At 31.5% G+C, this 25,037-nt stretch overlaps 2 long non-coding RNA genes across 2 annotated transcripts; both read left to right on the top strand.

Annotated features, from left to right (window-relative positions):
• The first annotated feature begins 1,357 nt into the window (after positions 1–1,357).
• Positions 1,358–10,122, top strand: LOC143074756 (uncharacterized). Its single transcript, XR_012978060.1, has 3 exons — positions 1,358–1,457; positions 8,518–8,575; positions 9,875–10,122. It is a non-coding gene; the product is annotated as an uncharacterized LOC143074756 (long non-coding RNA).
• A 9,843-nt stretch (positions 10,123–19,965) lies between these two features.
• LOC143074755 (uncharacterized) lies at positions 19,966–21,894 on the top strand. Its single transcript, XR_012978059.1, has 3 exons — positions 19,966–20,054; positions 20,731–20,788; positions 21,623–21,894. It is a non-coding gene; the product is annotated as an uncharacterized LOC143074755 (long non-coding RNA).
• The last annotated feature ends 3,143 nt before the right edge of the window (positions 21,895–25,037 follow it).

Here is a 25,037-nt window from a genome sequence, read left to right as displayed (position 1 = left end):
AGTAGGCAGACAGGGCGTCTTTAATGACATATATACTTATAAAAGCCATAACTATATCTTATATGAATCAATAACATTGCGATTTCGATCGTACAATTAAAAAACAAATATCAGCTGAAATAGATCTCTTTTATTAATAGAATAGGGGACAGCACGACTCAAATATATATTAATGTGAGATATTAGTTAAAAAAGATGTTAAGTTTGAATAGTTACAGAACTTTGCAGATCTATGGTATTTATACAAGTACAAATTAATGTCGCATGCATTATTTAATTCTAAAGAAACTATATCGATTATGTCGAGAGGTAATACCAACCATACGAATCTACATTTCGTAAACTATGTGCATTTCCGATGAATTAACCTCTTGAATGAAATCAATTATTTTTTGTAAAACTGTCAAATTTGTGAACGTATCAGATGTCTGTACGTTCATGCATTTTTGTACATGTCCTCGTACCGATTAAAACATTCGACTTATAGTGTTTAATAAAAAGGGAAAGTTTAAAAATCATTCACCCCATGTGGCATCTGCGGTTTTAGTCTTAATAGGGAAGAATAGAATCAAAACGGATTATAGATACGAAAATGGGAAGACATTCTTCGTCATAACTGACTTAAAACATCTTAAGAAAAAAGGTCCATGAAATCCTGGTTGTATCCGTATTAGTTGAGGTTTTTAGGAAAGATCCAACATTACAATTATAATCACCTGTCTTAATATTTTTCTATTGAATAAGTAACCTTATATTTACGAAATCATGATAAAAAGACGTATTTTTATATGTAAATATAGGATACTTAATATTATATATTTTTTTCTAATTTGGGTAATTTCGATAAAGTTTAAATTGCCCGTTTTCGTCATCACTATGACTTTTTCAGCACCCATGCATTAATTACGAGATGTTTCAATAACATAGTTTATGAATATTTTACAAATATCGAAATTGATGCAAATTAATCTAATTTACATCTCTTGTTTATAAGCAAATTAGTCCTCATCCAAACAAAGACTTTTAATGACTGGCGATTAGTTAATCATGACAAAATTGACAAAAACAGTTGTACACCATGTTAATGTAAGGTAAAACCAAACAGGATTCGTGTGCAAGGTAAAACATCTTAACAGATACAGAATAAAATATACAGTCTTAACATAACCTGTGGTCCAATGATAAATTGATCAAAGTAATATGACAAGTACTTAGCCGGCCACGAAAAATAAATCATTGTAGTGTTTGTGTCATAACATATAATATAAGTTTCCCGTTCACGGAAAACAAACATATCCTGGACCAAATGTCAAACCAATGTACATAACTTTGTATTTGTGTGTCCTTTTCTGTCTTATGTTTTGCTATGCACTGTATAAAGGCAGACAAAACACTTTGAAATGTACTATACATTTTTCTAAACACAAAAAATAAGTTAACTCAACTTAGTACGGAAGGTAAGAAATTTGGTGATAGCGTTCCAATGTTCGTAATTGTATATTTTTGTCTACACATAAACATGCTTATCACGAACTTACATGATCAAAGTTAATATAAATATTACCTCTTTTACTTACCGAATAGCGGGTTATTTTCGTTGGTGCAAACTTGCGCGATTTTCATTGAATAAGGTATACGAAATATTTTGGAGGTTACTATTTTGGCGTATACAAAACTTTTATCAATACCTTTCCATGTGCACTCCCAAATTGAAAGAAGTTGTTTTAGTGAATTTTTTCTATCCACGAAAATAATCGAACATTTTCAAGCCACGAAATAACCCGCTATACGTTATTTTGTTCGCCATATGCACGTAAAATGAAATATATATCTAAGACTTACATATCAATTAGTCCGTGTGCTTGTTTTCGAAATATAAGCCATTGAAAATTTGGCAGGAAACAAAATCTATCTCGATTTTTTCTACATTGAACGATGCCACGTTTTGTCTTTCAAAAACTGTTAAAATATAACAAGGATTTTATAAGATTTTCTACATTGATTATAAAAACTATATGATATTATATTGATAAAAGGAAAGAAGGGGTAAATTGGCAAAACTATTATTGACACAACATAGATAAAACAACAGAATTCCGAATATTTACTAAACTTTCAAGTGGAGCAAACACCATTTGCAGACAGTGAAAATTATGCATTGAACACCTGTCAGGCGAATTTAAGCTCAGTCAAATGTCACAATTGAAAATAAGACAATTTAGTTTTTCTTTTTAATTAACAGATAAGAAGAATATGCTAGTATATAAAGAATTAAAAAGATTCATCAGTGACGCTTCGATCAAAATAGTTAAAACGCCAAATAAGTACAATGTTGAAGTGCATTTAGGACCCAAAATTCCAAAAAGTTGTGCCAAATACTGCTACGGCAATTTATTCCTGGGATAAGAATATCCTTAATTTTTCGAAAAATTCAAAGTTGTGTAAACAGAAAATTTATCAAACTACCAAATAATTGATATGCATTTCAACACCGAAGTACTGATTACTGGGCTGGTGTTTATCTATAAGTCTATAAAATCATATAGATATGAGTCGTTCTTCTTCAAAGCTCTGCTGGAGCTGCTTTTGTGAATGAAACTCACACCTGTAAATGACCAAGATAACTTTTTTATTTGCAGTGAATGAGTTTAAAAGTCTAATATTTACCTGTACTTTATGATTCACGCTTTAAGACAGATTTAGGTAAAAACTTTCACTTCACTTACTTATATACCCGAATTGGTTAGTACATATCTGATTTATAAAACTATGGTTTACATGTTTTGGTATTCGAGTCATGTGAAGACCAGTAGTTTACGTCTGATGTACTCAATTATATGTCTTGTATCTATGACAATATTTTACAATCACCGAACTTAATTCATAATTAGTTGTGTTGACTTTTTCTATGTAAATAGGTATCCCAAGTTTTGCATTCAGAACTTTATGCAGACAAAACCTTGTGTTAATACGGTTCTTCTAAGATTATTTATCTTATTTTACGGGCCTATCTGTACCTGAATTGAATAGATATTGCATTTTAATGGTTAGTTTGAATAAGGAACCTGCTTTCTAGTGACCATATGAATCCAGATAAAACACTTTGGTAAACACTGTTTGGTATCTTTTCTGACCTTTTTTGGTATTTGACTACAAAGTACTCGTTTGTTTTTTTGGTTTTTTTTTTTGGTAATATTGGTTTACAGAGTGCAAGTCAGAACCCAACATAAAGAAAATAATCATTTTAAAACTATTTGGAAAATGCTTGACCGATTTGGTTGATAAAAAGCACAAAGTTCAATAGCAAAACGAAAACGACACAGGAATACCAATAAAAGTTATGGATTATTTAAAAGTTATGCATGGTTTTTTATCTAACTTAATGTAATGCGCTAAAAAAGTAATTGGGTGATTATATATCGTCAGAAATCTATGAAAAGTATGATCTTGTACAATGTCAAGTTATAAGTAGTAAAATAGTTATCAAAGGTACCAGGATTATAATTTAGTACGCCAGACGGGCGTTTCGTCTACATCAGTGACGCTCATATAAACATATTTATAAAGCCAAACAAGTACGAAGATGAAGAGTAAAAGAAGGACGAAAGATACCAGAGGGACAGTCAAACTCATAAATCGAAAATAAACTGATAACGCCATGGCTAAAAACGAAAAGGCCAAACAGACAATCAATGGTACACATGACACAGCATAGAAAACTAAAGAATAAAAAACACGAACCACACCTAAAACTAGCGGTGATCTCAGGTGCTCCGGAGGGTAAGCAGATCCTGCTCCTCATGTGGCACCTATCGTGTTGCATTACTAAATGTATAGACATGATGTTAGCCCTATTATGCAACCTCGACCAAGAATACAAAGTCAGTCATTCCTATTACAACTATGTATACGTAGACCTACATTCATCCCCATAATTCATTATAAATCTCACGTTTCCCCAATCTCAACTACCTTCCGACAATCTTCGCCCATGCGTATTATAACTTCCTTTCTCTAACCATTGGTTTCTCTTTTATCCACACTGAAATTGAACTTGTTTACTCAACATCCTTCTCCTAATCTTGGCAATGTATGGTAATAGTTATGTGGGGTTTTTTTCATTCAATCTTGACAATGTCTCCTTAGAAACCATTTTCCCTTACCTTGTGAATGTTAAACAAGACTATATTTTTCCTTTGTTCTTAATGCAGATTATTCTCCCTTTCACTCTCCCATGACAATGCAGCTTTTGAGTCCCTGTACTTCATTTTCGACACAACATGTTGGTTATACCATTTTCCTTCAGACAATACAATAAAGACTTTGACCCCTCCACTCCTATTTCAATAATTCATATATAGACTTTCTTTCTCTTATTCTCGACAATACATATTTAGCCTCCTTTTCGGCCCACCCCTAACAATACATACTGAAACTCCTTTAACTTCAGCATCGCAATTCAAACTTAACCTCAGCCTCAACAAGGAATCATATCTCTTTCCTTAACAATGAGTAATAAATTATCTTTCCATAACTCTTGACAATTCACATTTAGGCTGAAGTTTCTTTACTTTTGACACCGCATTCTAAAAATCCGTTTTCCCAGCCTCGACAAGAATACTTTAATTCCGTTGCCCCCATCGTCGATAACGCATACTGATTTAAAACAAAGAAGATGTGGTATGATTGACAATTAGACAACTCTTCACACGAGTCTAAATGAAACAGAAACTTTAGAAATCTTTTCTCCCAACCTTTACAATGTATACTCCCTTTATTCAATTTCAAAATTACTTAGTACGAATACGGGGAAAATTGTTGGTTAAATAGCACAAAATTAATGCTTGTTTCTTTTATTTTCTATCGAAAACTATTCATCCTTGTAAGTATCTAATGGGCATAATAACAGGTATTTTTACATTTATTTTTTTATATATTTCCCATTTTTGTACCTTCAATTAGTATTTCAATAGTGTACTCGTAAAGGAAAACATGTTTTCTTTTAGCAAAGTAACTTTATAGATAATATTCATTCACGTTTACATGTTGTTTTTTTTTTCATATTCATACTTTGCTAAGTGATAGTTTTGATAATATCCATTTGACTCGGTACTTATACATCCCATGCTTGTGTTATTAAGATATGGTTAATTCTGGTACTTGTCTTTCATAATTTCAAAATAAATGTACTTTGACAATATGCCTTTCTCACTGTTTTTGATTACATATTTGTTGGTTTTTATGGTTAAGTTATATCACATTTCGACTGTCCTACCCTTAATTTGATAGTTTTTTTCCCATGACTGTTTGATTTGTTCACACAATGTTGTCAACATAGTGGAGTTTAATGTGATTGACATATAAGAGAGAGGTTAAGCTAACTTTAAATCATATCTTATCCACACCTTCCTACATAATAAAATACATATACCAAATTCGAAATATTACAGCTGTTGTTCATTCGTTGATGTGTTCCGAGCTTTTCATTTTGCAATCTGATCATGGACTTTAAATTTCCGTTAAGAATTTACAATATTCAGTATTTGTTTTATATTCTACTTTATTATATCTTATTTCACCCTGAACAAAAGTACATAGATAAACATGTCAAAATATAAAAACAATAAAATTCTTATATTTTTTTAACCAGTAATCATTTACATCATAAACTATAGAAAGTTATGCAAAAAATGCCTTGCACAAATAATTCTAATGACAAAAACATAAAATGACAAAATTGATGTGTATTAAAACTGAAAAGCGGAATAAATGCCCGTTATTTTGTACTTTTATTTAACAACTAAACCTTTGTTAATGGGAAAACGAACATATTCTGCCACAGATCCTACCTATTAACTTATATTTGCTTAATCTGGTTTATATTCACCTCAGGTTTTAGTACTATTTAAAGGCCTTCAAAAACAGTTTGCTTCAATAATAATTTTTTTTTTCATAATACAGGTAAGTTTCAGATTACGTCAACATTTCTTTTAATTGAATGCATCTACTAAATCAATAGAAGCCCTTGGTTATTAGCTATCTTTTTTTTAATTGCTGAGGTAATCACTAATACACTCTTTGGAATCTAATCAATCCGGATCTGTATATATTCAATACTTAATAGTGAAACTGCACGTCTTTTCCGATATTGTATTGGGTACAGTATATTAGAAGCAACGTTTTCTTAGTCTATTCAAATTATTCAACACTCATATTATATGTCTATGTATTACTAATTTTTGCAATAGTACAGTCTTTGGAGTTCTAAAACATATTGAACATGACGCGTATTTACTTATTTGTTTGTCTTGTTTATGATGAGTGTATTACAATCTAAATAAAAAAAGACTATTAATTACTAGACATGTTACGAAAAGGTATATTCACGACGTTGAAATTGACAAATAACATATTAAATGTGGGGACTGTATCAAAACACAAAATATATTACCTGTATACATTGAATATAATTTAAAAACTGCATTAATCCTTTAGAGGCAATTCGTATGGAACGAATATTAAATGACATTTGTACCATAAGAAATATAGAAAAAATTGATATTAATAAATTCCATAATATTTTTTAAGAAACTATAATGCAAAAAAATGGTGGGGGGAGGGGCACGGTCATGTAAATGCAGCAGTAGATGTATATGTGGGGGGGAGGGGACGGAGTGTGTGAATTCTTGTGCTAGTCCTTAATAGACCTTACAAATAATCAAAGTATTATAATTCGTTTTATACCTACTCGTGAATATATATGTAACGGTTATTTTTATATAGTTATGAAAAGCAAAGAAAGGAGTGTATGTATTTTGATCCAGTTGTTTGCCACCTAAATTTTTATCTAACAGGGTATGTTTTAAAACACTTAAAATACGATTTTTATGCAATTTTAACTTGAAACTTGTTGCATAATAGTTGTAGAAAATTTACTCAAGGTCATATAGCGGCGAAGGCAAGTATTTTCTTTCTTTATTTCCTTCCAACTTTGTCTTAATTTAAACAGTTTCAGCTCAATTAGTATTTTCTTTATAAGGGGTATGTGATTGATGATTGTTGGTTGCTTAACGTCCAGTGGCAAATATTTCATGCATGTTCAGAACGATAAGAGGTTTGTGTAAAATATGACTCACTACTCACCGGTTGAACATCCCTGCAAAGTTTCAAAAGCATTGCATAATGACTTTGCATTTACACCTTAACTCCACCTTTTGCGGACATTGCATTCATACATAGGTTATTGTGGACAACAGAAATCATACAAGATTTATTCGAAATGGTTTCACATATAGGACACCAAAATGATGCCCAACAGTATAATTTATTGCCTTTAATTAGACCTGGTTTGGAGTTCGATTTCCCCCAGAATTTTGTCATCTTAGCGGGAAAAACATTATCCATGTCGATTTCCCCTCTTTATCCGCTACAGGCGCCATCAACTTAGAGCTAAACCACGAGCAGAAAGAAGAAAATATTAAAAAAAATTAATTTGCGTATATCAGAGTATCGGGTATGTCACAGGAAGCTTATGGAGACAACAGACTGACGAATCAATCAGACTGTAGAGCTTTGTGCGGGATTAGTGGAGCGACAGGTTGAACTTGTCAGGAACTGTAATACAAAAAATAAAACTGACTAATATCTAACCAGCTTACTATGTTTATGTTATCAATCTGGAATCGAATGAACATGTATAACTCTCAGCCCTCCCTTTTCTAGCCCGCCTATTCCTCCACGCGTACACTTTTCATGTCACGATAGGCTGGACAGTGGTGGATCAAAGGGGAGGGGGTCCGGGGGTTGGAACCCCCTTTTTTGGACGATCAATGCATTTGAATGGGGACATATGGTTTGAAACCCCCTTTTTAAAATGGCTGGATCCGCCCCTGCAAGCAATGATAACACAAAAGAAATTTTCATATAGGATGTTACATAATGAGACTCTAGATAATTGTGATTTGAAGTAACCAAGAGGTGTAGAATTTAAATGTTACCTGTTTAAATCTATAATCAATGTTTTGACACCGTCCCCAAATTTAAAGTCTAATTTGTCAACCTCAGCGTCGAGAATATACCTTTTCGTAACATGTCTATTAGTATGTCATATATTATGTCAATCATGTCCAAATATATCAGATCTACAAAGTTAAAAAAAAAAGAATGTTTAATCGTTATAAAACACAAATATTGTGCAAAGGTAAATGAACGTTACATATAAAGTATGGAATATATAGTTCGACCTACTCATATAATCAAAAGGATGAAATGATAAGATCAATTAGACAAGTTCTTAAACTGTTACGGGAAATGAATCTCAGTTGTATGATAAATCTTGTTTATCCGCGACAAATAATCGCAAAGTTTGTTTTTCGGCGAAAATATTTTGTGTAATGATGAATAAAATTATCAGCAGAATTTATTGATAACTGTCGTGCACATAAGTGTCTAAATATGTGCAAGCCGAAAGGTTTTATCACTCCTATGTTAATGTGATAACATGAATTTATCTTCCAGAACTTCTGCAAAATGAGAGCCTACTTCGCTATATGTGTCTTATTGATTTGTCTGTCGGGTAAGTTTGCATTACTAAAGAAAATGTCCATTTATTAAAGTCTTTATGAATATCATTTATATAGTCATGTTTATAAATTTCCTGTTAACAATAATTTGAATTCTTCGAAAAACTAAGGATTTTCTTACCCCAGACATAGATTACCTTTGGCGCACAACATTTTAGAATTTAATTCTGAGCTTCACTGATGAGTCTTCTGTAGACCAAGCGCGCGTCTGACGTATTAAATCATAATCCTGGTACCTTTTAGAACTATTCATATTTCTTCATAAGGTTTGAACTTGTATTCTTATATCTACACTAAAGTAAGAGTACGGAAGCGTCAAAAAATATAATTAGAAACATTAGGAAATGTAGTAAGTCTGCCAATGAATAACAAAATCTCACTTAAATCTCAGTTTCAAACTGTAGTGATAGATCATTAAACGAAACTTGTAATGTCTTTTGTAAAATTTATCATAACATTACATTGCTTTGAAAAAAGAGGTCAACTCTTCAGTCTTTTTTTTTTATACAATAGTGGGTGCCCGATGTTGGCGTGTGGACTCTCTTTCTGTTAAGTGTCTGGAATTGATTAGTTTGAAATATTTAGGAGCCGTTGACTATACAAGATAGGTCATATTTTTAGTGTGAACATTTGATAAGCTATAACATGTATTTTGTGAGCTAGTACGTCTAAATGTATTTTCAAAAAACAATCATTTACTTTCGTGCGTCCGTAGCCTTTATCATAATTGGTCAAAGTCAAACATTTGGAAACTAATCATATGGAATACACATAAACACGCATATTTTTTTTTTTGACGAACTCAAAAGATCAACTTCTGCATCTTCAAAGAAGAATTTAAGAACATATTTAAATAAGATTAATCACAAACCAATCAATACAGAGCTGACGTATTTCCGTCGTTTCCTCAAACAAAACATAATATCACTTCTTAATTTTAAACTTTCTTACCTGTCATATAAGTTTTAGATATACTGGGTTTTGTATTAAACAATTGGATTATGCTATATCAAACACTTACGTAATCTCTCTTATGCGTCATGTGAAGATATTGCGTTCGCTGTCCTTTTACCCGTTAACTTAATTTCCGACCATCAAATCACCAATTAATGTTGTCGAAGCTTTAAATAAAACACATTTATTATCTTTCAAACAGCGATATAATAATTTCCTATTCTGTTGATATAGCATCATCAAATGTACTATCAAATAGTTATAGTAAAACGTCTTTTCAATGAAAATCGTAACCTTATTTTTGTGATGTTTTAATTAACAATTACAATATATTTTAGGTTTGGAGAATACTGATGCTGTGAAGTGCTTTAAAAGTTATTGTAGTCCTAGAGGTGATAGTTGCAGATCCGTATGTCGTTCCCATTATTGTGGCAGTAAATATCAATGTGTCGAAGGAAGGAAATGCTGCTGTGATGGTTGTAGACATAATTAATAACCAGAAATAAACAGAACATCAAATTGTGAACCGTGTAGATATAAGCATATTAAAATATTGCATAATCATGTATTATGTAAAAGAAAATTATTTGGTGAATTATTCTGATTTTTATAAATTTCTTTTATATTGCAATTTTTTAGAAAGTTTATGTTAGTTAATGCTTGTTTTTTCAATCTCCTTAAAACCCCCAATTTTTACTCGTTTTACAGAAACTACTACGAAGCCGAACTTATTAAGGACGTGAAACATAAAATTTAGTCAAATTGTATCAGTTTAAATATGAATTAAAGCAGTAGTGAACCAGTGTACGTATCATATCAATCGACTACGAATAGGTTACAAAGAAAAATTAATAAAACTGAATGTATCGACAGGGTAAAATGTTTCTAGCAGTAAAAAGATGTGGTATGATTCACAATGATACAACACATTTTAAGAGACCAAAGTCATTGAAGTTATGTTGCAACTACAGGTCACAGTACGATCGTCAACAATCAGTTAAACCCATATCACGTAGCAAGCTATATAAGTCCCCGTAAAGACTTATGCTAAACAATCCAACGGCCTGGTGTACAAAACAACAAACATAAAAACAAACATGATACCCATCAACAAGCTAAAACCATTGAAGCACAGGCTCTCTCTACTTAGAATAGGCATATACATAATTAGACTTTTAACCATGCAACAATAAAAATCAATTGCAAATCGATTAATTCATCAGATCGATATAAAGAACAAAAAAACATACAGAGTACTGACTGACCGTTACTTAAATCAAGTTCAAAGCTAATAAAAAGAAATAAAAAGAAATAAAAATCAAAGACAAAAAGTCAAACAGTACACTCCAACACCCAGTAGCTTTCATGTTAACACGTATTTAAAAGTCAGTGAAAATTATGCGTTCCTCACCCACTATGCGAATTCAAACTCAGCCAAAAGGTAATAATCGGGAAATACGACATTTTAGTTGACAAATTTAGAGAAGAGAAATATATGATGGGTATCTAAAGAAATAAGTCTTGAAAACCCTGTCTTTATTAGTTGTTCTGCCTTATTACTCTGCTGGAGCAGTTTAATCAATAGAGCTCGTGCGTGTTCATGAATTGACCAAAATTACCTGTTATGTGCAGTGATTGGGTTTAAAAGTTTAATGTGTAATTGTTCTTTAGGATTCAGGTTTAAATACAGATTCAGGTAATAGTCTACACTGTACTTAGCTGTGTACCCAAAATGTCTACATGATATCGAGCAGTTATGGAACTTAAATCTTTCTTTGTAAACTTTATTTTTTCAAATTGCTTCAAAATGTTTTTTTTTTCAGTTTTGACATATTCTATACTAAAACTACATATCAGAGTTATTTCCGCTTCTGTATTTGACAATAGTGATGTATAATTGTAAATATCTTACCGGTTATCATAATGATCAGTTTTATATTGAATTCATATACTTTGTCCACCAATAGAAATATAAGAAGAACTTCATACGTCAAAGACAAGGTTTAACCTATGAGTATTTGCTTAGTTTGATTATCCATAGAAACCATAAACTTTATAGTTATATATATATATATATATATATATATATATGTGTGTGTGTGTGGTGAATGAGTTATATCACCATATCCCAAACTTTATTACAGGTTAATTTAAATATAAAAGGGAGAATTTTCCAATTAGATGTCAACGTGCCCTATCAAATAAGATATATGTGGTACGGCAAACTATTTAGCTATAATATTTTGTCGATATCTTATATGGTTTCTAAGGAGAAGCACTCGCCAGTAAACTTAATCTTGACGTACATATATAGATCATTGAGCGAGAGTTTTGTTTTATAAACTTCAAATTGAGAAGTAGGTCAAGGTAAAATTTTACGATCTCGATTTTGACCATTTCTATCATCTCTTTTCTGGTATATAATGACTTCAATGGATCTTTTTTATTAGAATGCAGACATATTACCTTAAAAAAAAGGAATTGACATTTTGTAATGGAAAAGTGCAAATAGCAACTTCCCTTCGTTAATATTTGAATTCGCACATAACAGTAATAGCTAGTTAAAAATGTTAAGATATATATAAACCTTTTAAGTTTCTACAATCAAATACCTATCAAATAGTTCAACTCATCACTTGTCTACTACATAAATTATAGAAAGATATATAAAAAAAACACTCAATTGCACAAACAATTCACATAACATAAAGTCTAGAACGACAACATTGATATGTAATAAAACTGTCACTAGAAAAGAAATCCTCTTTATATTAACACTGTTGTTGATCAACCTAACCTTTCGTAATGGGAAAACAAACGTTTATGTAACAGATCCCACCTATAAATTGATAAAATTTTAATATTGTATCAACGTAATATTGATGACATTTTTACCAATTGTATCTGTTTGTTTTGTTCACAGATCGTTGTCACTATAATTAAATTTGATGCGACTGTAATGCAAGGGAGGCGTTAAGCTATCTTTATAATCAGGTTAAATCCACCATTTTCTACATAAGAAAATGCCTGTACCAAGTCAGGAATATGACAGTCGTTATCCATTCGTTTGATGTGTTTGGGCTTTTGATTTTGCCCTTTGATAAGGGATCTTCCGTTTTGATTTTTCCTCAGACTTCAGTATTTTTGTGATTTTACTTTTTATATAAATAAGAAGTTGTGGTGTGAGTGCCAATGAAAAAACGCGCAATGGGTATTCTCCTACGAGTATGTGTACACTTTGGCATTGTATGTTACCGGTTTTTTCTCTCGTTGATTTCAAAACGCTCAATAGAGTAGATAACGAGTTACTCACTTTTGTAAACTGAGATCGTTTTTATTCTTTTTAATTTACTTATATGAGCTGCTGTTTGTCGGTCATTATGGAAAAACAATCATTTTATATAACACTTTCACCAAAAATGCATTTTGTATAATTTTTTCGCTATTTGGCTATGGTGTAGGCAGTTTTATTTTTTACTTTTGACTTTAAAAGTCCCTTTGGTGTCCTTCCCCTTTCTTTTGCTAAAGTATTTTTTTATGACAATCTGATGTAAATAATATAATAGGTATAGAACTCTTATAGAATATTTTTCATCATTATTTGGAAAGAATGGATCGGTACGGAAACTTTCAAATAAAGGACAAGGTATGATACGGGACGTTTTTGGCCCCTCTCAAAATAAGCTCATATTCATATCATTGATAGCCTTTATATAGAAACTTGAGAAAACAATGATTTTTGTATGTTCGGTCAAGGGATGGTTGCCTAGCAACGATTTTATTAAAAATCAAAATAATCTCTTATGGACAGTATTGTCTAAACAAATGAACTGAATTCCAAATGTTATTGTTTACTTTATAGGAACCTGAAGCTACGACCGAATGTTCACGTTAAATTTCAATGAATTAAAATACTTTGCAACAACCTAGCAACAAGATTGTTGCCTAGGAACAGTTCAAATTTTCGTCAGTTTTCCCTCTGGGATATCAAATAATAGCAATATTTGTAGATTTTAAAATCTAAATTGGTGTTTAGATATATATGGTTGATCAGTCATCATTATTTGTTTTGTGGATGTTGATATCGAGCATAGCAACACAAATATTTCTTAGCAACATACAAAAACTGATAATTAGAGAAATGTGAGCACAATCATATTATTGTACAAATTAAAATAAAAACAAAAAGATTACATATAAGAATACATAACTGTTAGAAATAAAAGTAATTTCCATTGAATTTCATATCTATCAACAACCTTTCAATAAACAATATTGTGTCTAGCAACAGTTAAATAATGATTCTTTTTTTTTAATCTCAAGCATGAGTTTTGGTAATTTTTAAAAACTTTTTTTCGCACTGTTTACACTATATTATTGATATCTTCATCAATCGTCTTTTATTAAGAGGTGTATATTTTGCAAAGCAACACAAATGTTGCTAAGCAGCTATCAATCATGTTTAAATTAAATACAACTACTATTTTCATTGTACAGATAAACACTCATCCGATTTTCTAGTTCTGTTTAAAAGACTTGATAGAAATAAAAAAAGTCAGTTCAATTGTAACTTTTCTCAGTAACTATCATACTGACATCCAGCTAAAGCATATGCAGAAGAGAAGATTGCCATATCGACATTGTTTGCTTTACTGTAAATAATAATCATAAAATTATGTAGTTTGTGCCATTTATGGATTGATTTAAGAAAGTTAATTTAAAGTGATGATATTTTTTCATATCAGATTTCATTCATACGTTTGTACATAGTATTGGTAAGTGTCAATTTCATATTTAACCATCGGCGTTCACATACAAATAACTCATGAGTAATTCTCTTGTTGATACACTTTTATTCTAATAAATAGACTTTCACATGAACTTGTATGAGTCAGCAGTTATTGTTGATGTTCTTTACATTAGTAATACATGTAATAACAAATTAAGTAATAAAAAAGAACTTTTAGGGGAACTTATCTTTATAAACAATAGTAAGAGTTATAAATAAAGCATAGACTGCCTTACCATTAAACTACATTTAAACACAAAGCGACTTAAAATACTATTGAAAAATGAGTAGCGGATCACAAAGTATTCTATAACAAAAGCGTGTTGCTTCTAGAATTCGATTTTTATCTGTTAGGGAACTGTTAATCAATTACAGGGACATTTTAAATGCGTTACAACGATTGCAAAGTTCAGTGTTTGTCAACACTTCATATAAGGAAAATGCGTAAAAAAGGTGACCTCCATGAACTATAACATTTTTCTCTAAAACATATTATAATGCCTGATTTCTTGAAATTAACACACAACGTCTCTGATAGATAGTTGTCACAGTTGCACACAGTAATAACAATGTACTAGGCATAAAATATTTTACTAAAACTCTACATCTTAAATTGATAAGATATCTTAAACGTGCTTTAATAGTAAGTTACTGTTGTAACCAATAGTATTAATGGAAATTGACATTAGTTAAAAGACACACTTGTTTTATTTTTGAAAATTATAGAAATGTGATTACATATTGAATGTGAAAACAGCACGTCTCTAAAATGACCTTCTTTCAATTTAGATTATAACAGCAATTTACATCTTATGAATTAACAATAATAGTTGCTAGGAGTTTGTTTAAATCATTCATAGACACGTTTAATGTCATTCTTCTACATATGAATCAACACTTTCTACGTCAGACATGTCAGACTCTTCAGGAACATCTTTAGCATTGAGTATGGAACTCAAAAACTTAAAGGCAACATTAATATAATAGTGTTATTTCAAAATTCATCCTTGAAAGCCAAATTTTCTTACTGCTGAGTGCAAGTGCACCCCAGTAGCCAGTACTTCGGTACTGGCATGAAAATACGGATTTTTTGTGTTATTAAAATTTACTGTTACAAAATGATAGAAATTATTATAAATTAAGGAATGTATCTCCCTCATGCAAAGCTCTGATTCCTTTCACGGATTTGGCTATACTTTTAGGACCTTTTGGATTATAGCTCTTCATCTTTTATATAAGCTTTGGATTACAAATATTTTGGCCACGAGCATCACTGAAGAGACATGTATTGTCGAAATGCGCATCTGGTGCAAGAAAATTGGTACCGTTAATTTTATTACTACCACTGGGTCGATGCTTCTGCTGGTGGACTATTAGTCCCCGAGGGTATCACCACCCCAGTAGCCAGTACTTCGGTACTGGCATGAAAATACGGATTTTTTGTGTTATTAAAATTTACTGTTACAAAATGATAGAAATTATTTTAAATTAAGGAATGTATCACCCTCATGCAAAGCTCTGATTCCTTTCACGGATTTGGCTATACTTTTAGGACCTTTTGGATTATAGCTCTTCATCTTTTATATAAGCTTTGGATTACAAATATTTTGGCCACGAGCATCACTGAAGAGACATGTATTGTCGAAATGCGCATCTGGTGCAAGAAAATTGGTACCGTTAATTTTATTAATACCACTGGGTCGATGCCTCTGCTGGTGGACTATAAGTCCCCGAGGGTATCACCACCCCAGTAGCCAGTACTTCGGTACTGGCATGAAAATACGGATTTTTTGTGTTATTAAAATTTACTGTTACAAAATGATAGAAATTATTATAAATTAATGAATGTATCTCCCTCATGCAAAGCTCTGATTCCTTTCACGGATTTGGCTATACTTTTAGGACCTTTTGGATTATAGCTCTTCATCTTTTATATAAGCTTTGGATTACAAATATTTTGGCCACGAGCATCACTGAAGAGACATGTATTGTCGAAATGCGCATCTGGTGCAAGAAAATTGGTACCGTTAATTTTATTAAAGTCATAAATCGATTAAGAGTTAAAAAAAAAAAACAATGGTAACACAGCACCTATAAGAGAAAAACAACGGAACAACAAAAACACTGAAGAGCAACAATGTTAATAGTTAAGATACTCTCTTCTCACACCTCCACAATTAATATTAGGATTCCCTTAACCTTAAGCTTGACAATGGATTTTTGGATTCCATTTCCCTCACCTATACTCCATTCCGTCTCCTCACAATATGCTTACTTGGATTCCTTCGATCAACTTTTTCAACAATACATACTCAGACTCCTTTCCCCTATCCTCCATTGTACAAAATCAGAATTGGAAAGAATGATTATCATAAGTATACAAATGTATATCAATATTTCAGAAGAGTTGGCCTTTTTCATGTCTTGAATAGCTTCATACAAAATGTACTTTATGACACGAGTTTACACCTTCGATAAATTACAGAAAAAGCTATCAAAATCTTCTTGAATAACAAACAGGGTTTTCTTGTCTTTGAAATTTTAACAACTTTTTGGAATTTTGGATATTTAAGTGCTCTTCAACTTTTTACTTGTTTGGCTGTCTTACTATTTTTATCTGAGCGTGACTGATTAATAAATAAAGGCAAAAGTAGTATACCGCTGTTCAAAACTCGTAAATCCATGGACAAAAAACAAAATCGGGGTAACAAACTAAAACTGAAGGAAACGCATTAGATATAAGAGGAGAACAACGACACAACATTAAAATGTAACACACAGAGAGAAACGGACTAAGCATTAGACAAAATCCGATGAAAATAACAAATATGACTGATGAGTCTTAAGAAGTCGAAACACGCGTGTGGTGTACTAAATTACAAGTCTGGTAGCTTTAATAACTATTAGCATGTGAAAATATACTATTGTATTGTTTATTTGTGTATTTCTCTGTACTGAATAATCTTGCATTTTATTTTTTTTTTGTATTGTAGTCCTGTCATGTACTTCTGTCATTTTAGTGTTATATCTAACAAAGCAATAAAAGTGCCAGGTTTGGCTAGCCACAAAACCAGGTTCAACCCACATTTTGTTTCTTAAATGTCCTACACCAAGTCAGGAAAATGGCAGTTGTTATCTTATAGTTCGTTTCTGTGTGTTTTTACATTGTCTATTGTTTTTGCTGCAATTCAGGGTTCTGTTGATTCGTTGATTTCCTTGGTTTTGGTTTTTAATTTAGATTTATTTTCTCTCAATCGATTTATGACTTTCGAACAGCGGTATACTACTGTTGCCTGTATTTAAAACTAAGAATGAGACACATACATGTAGTAGTAAATCAATTCGTAATGGTGATTAATAGCTTATGAATTATCAATGTAAGTCCTCTAAACTCTGAAACGAGTATGTTACGTTTATAAATTTTGAAATTATTATGAAACTAAGGTTTCAACTCCCTCAGGCAAAGTTGGCTTTAGATGAATTTGGCTATTTATTTTAGGTATTTTTGACATATAGCTCTTCAACGATTTTCGGTACTTATACATCTTCGGATTTCAAATGTTTGGCTTTGAGCGTTCCTGATGAAGGTAAATCCAGAAAAGCGCTTCGGACGCATTAAATTATTAAACGTGTTGTTTTCTATTTAGTGCAGATTTGTGTTGGGAGCAAAAGCCGGTAAACAAATGCTATATAGTGTATCATACACGGACATGACATAAGGAACTAGTATACGCTGAGATGTACAAACATAATCCTGCTAAGCAATGGTTTTCACTACTATGAAATGTAAAGTTGGCAATCGGAAAGATTGATTTATCACATTTGTCAAACATTATTATTTAAAGTCGTCCATCTATGTCATTATAAAGAAAAAAAAAGAAAAACAAAAATAAAATAATCATGGATTACAAAGATCACAATTTTATACGCCAGACGTGCATTTCGTCTTCAAAAAGTTCATAAAGGATGCTAGAATGACGTAAAAAATAAAGTATGAAGCAGACCATATAGTTTTCGAAACAGTTATTATATGAGGGGATGGTGTGTCAGAATAAGATCCCCACACTGGTCAAAGACTGATCATACACCAAGGCTACGTACATTGACCTATAATGGTTTACTTTTTTAAAATTGTTATTTGGATTGAGAGTTGTCTCATTGGCACTCACACCACATATTCTTATATCCATTGACACAATAACGTCGAGTAGGATAACTATTTTACACCCAAAGCTCTAGATCTTCTATACTAAATTCAAACTTTTTAAAAAGCTTGATAACATCTGTTTTAGAATACCATACAATGATCAAATATACTTTATACATTATTTAATAGAGTATACACACTTTAATAATCCTAGATACAATGTTTGAATATGTTAAAGTTACAGTGAGTTTGTATCCAATCGTCCTGTGGAAAAGTGGGTTCAAACGTTGAAGGTCTTGATTTTGATTCCCGCAGAAATATTTCCATGTTTTATTGTGTGTTCGACATTTCCGCTTAAATTTTACAGAACAAATCAAAACATGCAGAACAAAGAAACTTGGGGAAGGGGAGACCAGACTCCAACCACCCTTGAAAGAACAAAGTAGTTGGAACGTAATTGTTTTCTCAGTTTCGAAAAAATGATGTTCTTTCAAGATTTTCAGATACCCTTATTTGATACCGGACCGCATCCTTTTTAAAATACAATTAAGCACTTAAAAATAATTCGACTTATGGCGGTTTCTAATAACAGAGGCACAATCTAAATTGATAAGAAAAAGAAAACCAATTCATTAACACATAAAGACGGAAAAACACGCACCGCATAAAAAAAATGGGGTGATATCTCTCGGTTTATCAAAAACGCTGTCCTGATGTTTCACCACGTCTGACATCCATGTTTGTGTCGTGGTTAGTATAATTAAGGTTATGTCACAATCGAGGAAAAGAGGATTGAGTTACAATAATTTGAAGATATCCATCCTCATCCGAGTCTCACATCTTTAAAAAAAAAAAAAAAAAAAGGCAATTAAACCCTCCTTGTGTCCTTAAATGTTTTCAGGAATGACTTTAAGTTAACCATCATAAGTTCCTGGTTCAATATTTTTCTTGTGATCAGCAGTCTTTTGCACATGAAATCATGATAGCAAAATTAACTCAATGAAATCTTGTATCAAATTCCATACGCAATATTAGACATGCAGGTCGTTCTTAGTATTTTTAATTGTATTCGATTTGAATCGTTCTATTTTAATTTTTTCAAAGCTTATGCATTATAACTAACTTGTAAAAAGTAGAAATTTTATAAGTAATGAAGATGATTTGATTTCCGCTAATATGCGTGTACATTGACAAGGTTTTATCAGTTTTAGACCATGTTAAGTTAAAAAAAAAACCAGGTTTCTTGTACTACGTAAGAAAAAACGTATAAAATAATATATATCGTCCTCACAAATCCTGTGATCAAATTATCAAATGATGGAATAACATAACAAGTCCTCAAGCGACTGAGTTAAATTAATCAGTTTATTCATTATGCTCCCGTTAAATAGAATCATTTTTCCTTAAACAGAAATACCACATATCCTGGACTTATGTCCGACCAATAAAAAATAACGTTGATAGTTATATCCTTTTCCGTCTTATCTTATGTTACACTATATAACAGTTTACAAGAAAAAAAACTATTATAATTGTAGACGAATATCGTTTAATTTTATTATACATTACTCAAACAAGACAGGTAAGTTTTTATCACCTTATAACTATGTTTTAGCGTTCCGATGACTGCAATTGTAGAGTTTATTCACTTTTAACTGTTTACTGTTTACTATAAACTGTTCAATTTTTTTTCAATACTTAGGCTTTTTCTACCTAAGGAATAGATTACCTTAGCTGTATTTGACTTAACTTTTAGGAATGTTCGTCCTCAATGCTCTTCAACTTCGTACTTTATTTGTCCTCTTTTTTGGATTCGAACGTCACTGATGAGTCTTTTGTAGACGAAACGCGCTTCTGGCGTAGAAACAAAATTTAATCCTGGTATTCATGATAAGTTTATTTACCTGTTTTACACGAAATTACATAAAATTCATCTGTTTATGTATATTTAGACTTTTAAAGTAGTACGCCAGAAGCGTGTTTCATTGACTAACGACTCTTTAAAAGCGTAAATGAAGGCAAATGGAACAAGTTCGAATTAGACCATAGAACAGTTGTGCAAAAGTTGTCGTTAATGTCAGTCAATGTGTTTTATATGTGTAGGTAATATGTATATTTAGAGCTAAAAAAAACAAAGACGGTGAAAATGTTAATATACATTTATTTTCCATTTGATAAATTTCCGAACAAAAGCTTTGATATTGATGAACTGAAAAGTTCTTTGCTTTTATTTTACATTAATGCAATCTATCTTGCAGGACTACTGCACAATGAGAGCCTTCTGTGTCTTTTGCATCGTATTGATCTGTTTGTCAGGTAAGCTCATATCATTATCACAAAAACAATTGAAAGATATGAATGTTAATAGATATTGCAGTTTTTCTACTATTAAAACCACGATTAAAATGTCAATGAACTCCATTTTTTGTATGGTTGCCAACGAACAAGTGTCCATGACAGAAAAATATTTCAATATCAATTGGTTGTTTAACTGAAATACTGAGATAATCATCAGACTTCCAAAAGAAATTGCATTTAAATAGCTGCATTAACTACTATTACTGAAAACTCTTCAAGTAAGTACGAAGAGCGATGGCACACTATGGCAGGATTGCTTGATACGAACTCAAACTGGTACTTTTGTACTATTACAAGAATAATAACCAACCCAAGCTTTCAAATTTTACTCATTAAAGCCGTTAACCAACCCTTTCCGTTTTTTTTTGTTTTTTTTTATTCAAATAAAACAAAACATTAGATGTTAACGATATTGGCTGCTCCTGTTTTTTTTCAGGTTTTTTTTTTTTTCGTTTTGTTTTCTTCATAAGTTCCGTTCCTTATAAACTATCAATTTATAACAATCTTTTAAAAAGCTTGCTGTTCAAAAATCAGTAAAGCGAACGTCTTTCATACTGATAATATGTTCTTAAATACTGCATTTAGATACAAGCCACAAGACACATGATACATAATCATCATTGACAAAGCGACTTAGCATGATAACAACCCCAACCCCAACATATTATAGGAAACTCACATTCTAATTATATATATATATTGTATTATTCGATTCACCTTTTATATGAAAATCAAAATCGTAACCCGACTATTTAACTGATTATCTAATGTATAAGGAACAATATGTTATAGGTTTGGATCATACTGATGCTGCTGTTAAGTGCTTCAGTAGTTACTGTAAAAACAATGATGGTTGCAGACAGGGATGTCTCGACCATGGATGTGGCTCCAAACATTTCTGTTCTATCAACGAAAAGAAATGTTGCTGTGATGGTTGTATGTCAGAATAACAACAGGAAAATTTCAAATCATAACATTTTCTGAAGTGCAGAGAACGTGTTTATTTATGCATATTGAATCTGTTATATTAATCTACGATCTAATAATAAACATGATTAAATGATTCTAGCATTTTTATTTGTCGATGGATTCACGAATTAGAGTGTTGCTACTTAACTATTATTTATCACACTTATTGAACATGATTTTTAACCGGACTGCTTTTGGTTTATTTCGTCATGCTTTTTGTTTATTTCTTCGCGCATTTGGTTTATTTGATCATAAATGCCTCGCATAAACAAATAAATGTGACCGATGTTCGGAAAAGCGTTTAGTTGTTTTCAAGAGATGACCATACGCACACATTGGATACATGAATTTTTCAATTCTTCAGATGTTTTGGATGATTTGTTTCATTAAACATTTAAGGAGAGGTCGGCTCTGCATTATTTATTCACAAAACATGTTGAATTGGTTTGGAAAAGGCACATTAGATAAACTAAAAACCTACCAATATTCCAGTAACTAAGTTCAAAGGTTACGAATAGTGTTAAATGTGTAAATGGATGTTGTTGTCCCCCTGATATATTCCCCATTTGTAATTTTATGATTTGGGAAATAACTGAAAGCTATTGAGTACAATACAATGCATGCCTTAGAACTTAATTCTATAGAAGTTATTTGGTACATTAAGTGGGGTTTTTTATACAATCTATACCAGTTACAATAACGACCCATATGAGTAAATACATATCTTAACTCAAAATGTTAACGGAGTGATTCGTGCGTAACTGCAAGTTGTATGTCTTGTTCACTGAATCGTTAGGCTGGTGTTCTAGTGTAGACGTTTCAATCTGTTTTGTAACCTTAAGAGACGGGTTTATCATCCAGCTAGAAAAGAAGAAATCAAAAGGCATTGACACGGCAAGTAACTGTACACATTTTCATAAACATTTTAGATCATTCAAAACAAGGTTTCTACTATAGTAATCAAAGGTAAAATAAAACAAAAATACCGAGCTCCGAATAAAATTAAAAACGAAAAGTCCCTAATGAAAATACCATTACATTGACGACGATATATGAACTAAGCAAACAGATTGAATCTGTAGAAATGTCAAAAATAGGGGAACAGAAGTCAACATTGAGTAATATTTTCTTAATCACTGTAAAAACACAATTATGTCAACAAATGAAATCAAAAAGGCATATCGATAAAGCACTTTAGGCAAGAATAAAAAAAACATTGCCATAGCACAATAACACAAAGACAGGATATAAACTTAGCGAGCACCGTGAAATTGATATAATCCAAACTAAAATTAATTTATAAAAGACAAATTATGGAATAATAAATATATATTAGTAGATGTGATATGAGTGGTAATTAGACAACCTCAATTCATTCACATTTTGTAAAAGTAAACCATTGTATGTCTATGTACGATCTTCAACACGGAGCCTGCGCTCAGACCAAAAACCAAGCGATAACAGGCCCCAAAAATGACTAGTGTTAAACCATTTAAACTGGAAAACGAACAATAAATTGTATGTTAAAACAAGAAACAATATGAACCAAATTAATAAACTACAACCACTGAACAACATATATAATTAATGTATTTGAGAGGAAAATTAACTTTTTCCGATGCTTCTGTCGTGTAAGGAAAATATAAAGTAATTATATTCCCTCCAGAATATGGATTGAAAGCTTGGTTTTACTTCTTAATCTTGCTATTACTTGACTTGGCACCAGTGTGTCCTACCACTGGAAAGGTAACCTGTTCAAACATTTGGTCAATAGTCGGTGATATAAAAATCGTCTTTCAAACTGGCTTTACTCAATTAATACACTGAGCGAATACATTTGATCTATGACACATTGTTAACACACAACCAATTAAAAAGAGGTGAGATGTTAACCAACACCAGAAATGCAACTATAACCTTGGATTTTAACTATTTACCTGATTTGTTATAACATGAGCAACACGACGGGTGCCACATGTAGTGCAGGATCTGCTTACCTTTCCGGAGCACTTGAGATCACCCTCAGATTTTGGACGGGTCCATGTTGCTTATTCTTTAGTTTTATAGTTCGGCATGTGTACTTTTGTTTGTCGGTTTGTCTTTTTCATTTTAACCATGCCGTTGTCAGTTTATTTTCGATTATTCAGTTTGACTGTTCCTCTTGTATCTTCCGTCCCTCCTTGGACAAAATGCCATTAAACAAAATATTAACATACACAGGTAAATAGAAATAACTCTGTTGTAAAGAATAATTGTAGTATGAATATATTGTTTTTAAAAAATGATCCATTTGTTGTCCATATTACGAAAATAGAAGTGAAATTTTATCGACCTACTAAATACTTTTCAAAGGAAAAAAAAACAATGCGACGAAATATAACACACAATAACAAAGCAGTAAATAACAAAAATGCATAACCAAGAGTATCAACAGGTCAAACCATTTGAGAGTATCCGCAGTTAATGAAAGCTTGTTAAAAGCCAAAAACAATCAATAGTAAAATCCTCATTGTCAATTTCTAGATGTAAGTCAAGATATGAGGCCGACTTAATTGTATATGTTGTATCCTTTATCTCTAGTTTAATGGGATAGATGCATTCGACATAGTCACCACATTTTAAATTATTAAGTGAAAGAACATCATCTATATAGCGGAAATTAGAGGTAAATGATATTGCTAACTTCTTATATTTCTTCCAAAGAAGTTCCTGTATGAAGTCATCCTCATAATAATAAAGAAACAAGTCGGCAAGAAGAGGGGCACAATTCGTTCCCATTGGAATGCCGATAGTCTGTTGAAAATAGTTATCAAAAGTACCAGGATTATAATTTAGTACGCCAGACGCGCGTTTCGTTTACATTAGACTCATCAGTGACGCTCATATCAAAATAGTTATAAAGCCAAACAATACAAAGTTGAAGAGCATAGAGGATCCAAAATTCCAAAAAGTTGTGCCAAATACGGCTAAGGTAATCTATTCCTGGGACAAGAAAATCCTTAGCTTTTCGAAAAATTCAAAGTTTTGTATCAGGAAATGTATAAAAATTATCACATAATTGATATTCATGTCAACATGTCATGAAAAACACGTCCTCTGAACGTAACAAATATAACGTACGTTTGCTATTAATAAAGTATCTTTATATATAAAGATGAACGCGGATGTTTATTACATCCAAAAGAAAACAAAATTAGTTATGAAGACAAAATCAATTTTTGGGACAATGTAAATAATA

This window comes from Mytilus galloprovincialis, chromosome 5 (assembly GCF_965363235.1).
Source record: "Mytilus galloprovincialis chromosome 5, xbMytGall1.hap1.1, whole genome shotgun sequence".
Classification (NCBI taxonomy): Eukaryota; Metazoa; Mollusca; class Bivalvia; order Mytilida; family Mytilidae; genus Mytilus; species Mytilus galloprovincialis.
Note: the sequence above shows the minus strand (reverse complement) of the source record. Positions and strands in the feature narration are given on the sequence as shown.